Source organism: Cariama cristata, unplaced genomic scaffold (genome assembly GCF_000690535.1).
Source record: "Cariama cristata isolate BGI_N322 unplaced genomic scaffold, ASM69053v1 scaffold28663, whole genome shotgun sequence".
NCBI lineage: Eukaryota > Metazoa > Chordata > Aves > Cariamiformes > Cariamidae > Cariama > Cariama cristata.
In genome coordinates this window covers 36,950-41,712 of record NW_009609533.1, presented here as the reverse complement: position 1 = coordinate 41,712, position 4,763 = coordinate 36,950, and the positions used below count along the sequence as shown (strand labels likewise).

Genomic DNA, 4,763 nt, shown 5'->3' with positions numbered 1-4,763 from the left:
GCTGCAGCAGGAAGTTCCATCTGCTGCTAGCATGGAGCAAACCCTCCTTGTCTCTGTCCATCCAGAGGCCATCGCGGCCACATAGCTGCTGCCAGTGCAGAGGGTTGCACAGCACCGCACCTCTGCCCACCCGCAGCACAGACCCGTCTCTGTCGGCCAGTGACGCCCACAGAGTGATGCTCAGCCTCACCATACCTGTTTTCCAGTAAAGGAACCCAACCACTGGGTTGCGTACCAAGGACTCCCAAAACGCTGCTGTTGGCCTGATCTACCCCTGGAAAAGCTGAGCAGCCCAGAGCAAGTCCCCACAATAAGGGTCAGTCACCACTGATGTGTATCTGTGCTACAGCCAAACAGCACCAAGAGGTGACAAGCAAATTCAGATGGGAGAACATCACACCCTGACTTGGATCCTGACCCTTACACCCCAGGGGCTAGCAGCAACAGCTGAAAGGCGAGTGAGCAGAGCCGGGATGTGAAACAGCTAGAATCAGCTAAGAACACAGGGTGGTGATGAAATCTGTCACATGCACCTCCACCGCACCCAGGTGATCCGGGGTGGAATGCTCCCTGGCAAGGCGTGAGGCTCCTGCCTCGGGACCTGCACGTGGACGCTAGTTTGAACCTGAACTGAGCACTGTCTGCCAGCTGGCACAGGAGATCACATGGCAAGATCCGGGGCAGCCCTCCATCCCCACACCTTGTAGAGGCAGCGTTCCGGGGGACTCACAGCCTGCTCCCCTCCCTTGGGGTACATGGAGCCGCTGTTTTCCCACTGGGGCTGCTCCCGGCTTCCTCCACACACAGGACGGGGACTACATTTACAACTCCATTCACTGCAGTGCCGCTCTACCCCACACATGCGCCGCAAAGTTACACTGAGCCCTCATTGCAAGATTATAAATCACTCTGGAGAGCCTAATGTTTTCTGAAGCACCTCATGCACTTCCAGAAATGAGAACTCCCTCATACTCCATCTCTTTTGTTTTACCCAGAGGTTGCAACTGTGACAGACTCGATGCCTCTCTCCTTGCTTGTGCAGGAGCTCTGCTGCCTGTTTGTCTATAAAATTAATGCTTGGCCCCCACAGATCAGGTGGGAGAAGACCCAGGGGAGAATAGATCTAGCGCTGCTCCATAATTAGCCAGGAACCTAAGCCCCCTCCTCAGTGCTGCCTTCACCCTGTTCTCATGTTATCACTCCCTCTCACCCAGACCAGCTGCTCTGGTGATTAGATGGTTGTTTTTGGGAGAGGGAGGCAGAAGTCGTGACTAAAAGCCTGGAACTATGTGTTATTTTAAAAGGCATGTTTGATCCAGTGAAATAAACTGCAATTGCTTTCAGGGACAGAGGAAAGCGGAGGCAGCGGGGCGGGAAGGGAGTCCAGGGGAGGCAGAGGGGTGCGCCTGATGCCCATCGGGGCCACGAACGAACAGGAGGAAAAAGAGTTCAATTCCTGCAAGAAGGATGACAGCATCTCATCACCCTCTCCTCAGTCTGCAGGAAGGTGGATAATCATCCCTGCTGCTCAGCTCTGAAGCAAGCTGGCATTGCCCTGGAAGCACTGCCGAGAGAAAGATGAGGAAAGGCAGAAAGAGGAGAGAGGAAGAAGAGCCCCAGAGGAGGAAGAGCCCAGGACCCCATCTCTTCCCCTTCCTAACTGCGACCCAGAGAAGCAGATCCCCCTCAATGCCCCACAGTGTCCGAGTCGGCTGCGAGCAGGAGCCAATCCCAGTGCTGCTGAACTCTCCCCAGGACCTCCTGGCATGGCCTGTGTGGCGAGGCTGGGACACCTGGATGAGCCTGAGCATGGCAGCTTCCCTTTGAGATCACCTCCCACAGCCTCATCAGGAGGGATGCGATCAGCGTATTTAAAGCTGGGCATACCATAGGTCTGTCCTCTTCCACAGCATTAGCGAGTAGCTGCCAGGAGTGTTTTATGCCCTGCACGCGAGTGAGGTCATCCATGCGCCGTGGCACAGTGCCGAGGACCTGTGCCGACCCCTCTGCCAGAGCCATAACTAACATCCCGCTCCCCTGAGCGCAGCTCAAAGCAGAGTTGTCCTTTCTAAATGCACTCTGTCATAAAAAAGCTCTCCTTTCGCCCCTTCCAAAATTGCTGAAGCCTGAGGCTCATGCTTACTCCTGGATCAGTGACAGGGGTAAAAGCTGATGTCTCCAGGAACGTCAAGGTTAGAAATGCAACCATTGCATGGTTGTCTACTCTTCCAGTGAGGCATACCTCGGCTTCTTTTTATTTTGGCTGTACCGTGATCTATTTGAAGGTTCTTCAAATGCTTCCTCCCTGTATCCTTTGAGCCAACTACTTGGATTTATGGGTGGAAAATATGAAAAATGGTTGGATGTATTTGAAAAAACTTCTCCCCAAAACATCTTTGAAATATGTTTTCTGTAACTGTGTGGCATAAACTGAATTTATGACGGTCCGAAGCGCAATTAAGATTGTTGAAGTACATCTGTGATGAAAGGCATGATGCACCTAATAGACTTCACATCTGTAAGGCCAGCTCTGACCTGTGCTTCCTCTACATACACAGAAATGTATGCACGTACCTTGACACAGGCTCCAGCACACAGAAGTAAATGGTCGGCAGGCACGTGTTGCTGGCAGGAGGAACCACAGACCAGATGGATGAGGGCTGTGGGAAGGTGCAGAAATGTGCCCTCCAAGGGCTCTCCCAAGCAGCACCCGGCCAGCGGACGGGGCGTAGGGTTGCATGTGCCAGGCTGAGTGCAGCTGGAGAGGAAAAAGTCATCTTCTGTTGCAGCGTCTCTCCTCAGTATTCCAGCTCAGCTGACTGACATGCAAATTAGTTTAATTATTTCTTCTTCTAAAATAAATTATATTTTGCAGTGGCTGCAATATGTTGTGTCAGGTAAAATTACATTCAATATTTTTAAACTAATTGATGTCAGCCTTGAGAAAACCTGATTGACAGCACCGAGGAAACTAGGTTGCTACCTAAACGCTTTCCTAAATTAAAATTAAACATGCCGTTTTTCTGCATTTCCTTCAGGAGCTGGAATGCTATTAATCTGAAAAGACTGAGGAAACAGACATGGAAAATACACAGAACAAGGGGAAGATGCTGGAAACGTAACAGTGCAGTACAGGAGCTCCAGGCTGATGACTGGCAGCTGCCTTTGCCAACATGGGCTGAATTATTTCAGAGCCGCTGAAGCCTGCTGCTGGTGAGGGACAGAGTTCTGCTCATTGTTTCCTTGCTGCAGCATCTGCACTTTCCTCAATACTACAAACAGTGCAGCTCAGAATGAGCAGCAAGGGCGGCCGGACCCCCTGTGCCACTCGGCAGGAGCACAGCGCAGGGACAGGGAACGCCCTGGCTTTGGAGCAGGAGAAAGCCACGGTCCTGCTGCATGGCGACACCGAGGCCGAGACTCAAATGCTCTGGCTGAATTTTCAGCCGCATCCCAAAGTATTTTTTCTTAATTTAATTCATCTGGAAAGTAACCTGAACAGGACAATATTCTTGTCTTAAACGTCCAGATGCCAAACACCAACTGCTTGCCCTCTCCCTGGGTTTTGGACAGCCGACTGCCTGCAGGACTGATGCCAAGCAGCTCTGGGCAACTGCTCTCAAATGCTGGAAGCTTTGCAGCAGAAGCTAACAGTGATAGGAAGGCATTGCTGAGATGCCTGGCCACCGCTGCCACGGCAGGAAAGGAGGTCCATGGTTACTGCTGCGCTGGGACCTAGTCCTTACCCCTCCAGACCCTCACACAAACTCACAATAAAGCACTTTGCATTTTTACACCCAGACCTCTACTCTGAAGCTCCAAATCCAACCATTGCTGAAGCACACATACCATTTGCACTCCTGCCTGCACACATAGTCATGTAGCGATGTCACACGTGGAAAGGCACCCTGCAGCTTTCCTGGGATCCGAAGCACAGTTTGAGGGAAGCCCACAGGACCGTGGGCTGCTGCTCGCGGCTGCAGCAGCTGGGGAAACACAGCTCATGGACACTGTCGGGCACAGTGTAGGACCCGCTCTCTTCTGCGTCAAGACTAGATTGGTACAATACTGGATTCAAAACTTTTACATTAGTAGGGAAGTCAGAAGAGGCAGGGGTGGAATCTATTCCTTGCTATCTCAGCAAATCGGGAGAACAAAATGCAGAATAGAAGAGCGGGATGGGCCACTCTGCTTTCCAGTGCTCACACCATGGCTATGGAGCACAGGGTGGTTTTGTAGACGTCAGTGCAGCTGCCTGACTGCAAAGCGGAGCACTGATGGCAAGGACAAAGCAGGGGCATGCCAGGGGTACGGCTCCTCAGATACAGGCAGCTACATCAGAGGCTGGAGCTGAAAACGTGGCTCCCAGCTGAGGGGAAGCAAAGCGGAAGCAGCAGTTAAGCCAAGTAACATACAAATGGCGCTCACCTCTCCCGAGTCCTGCCCAAACTCAGCAGCATGAGAGTCATTAAATCGCATCCAAACACAATGCTCTGATTAAAGCCAGTCTCCAGCAGGAAGATTTATCATCTCAATTACCAGCAGTGGACACAGCAGTCAAGGCCTCATCATTTTACATGAGCAAAGAGGAAAACAGGAAGAGAATCACTAATATTAGCCCAAGGAAGGTAAACAGCTTATGAGCGAGATGAAGATTTATCTCTGGAAACGCTTGGCCTGGTCCCAGGCCAGATTTGCCGAACAGCCCCCAGGCTTCCTGCTGGCTGCCACATTGCAAGGCCAAATATTCTGCTGGTTACCAG

At 51.8% G+C, this 4,763-nt stretch overlaps 1 protein-coding gene across 1 annotated transcript in view; it reads right to left on the bottom strand.

Moving 5' to 3' along the window:
* CDH22 (cadherin 22, type 2) overlaps nt 1–4,763 on the bottom strand; it is a gene marked incomplete at its 5' end in the record, with an annotated part of 51,652 nt that overhangs the window by 12,048 nt on the left and 34,841 nt on the right.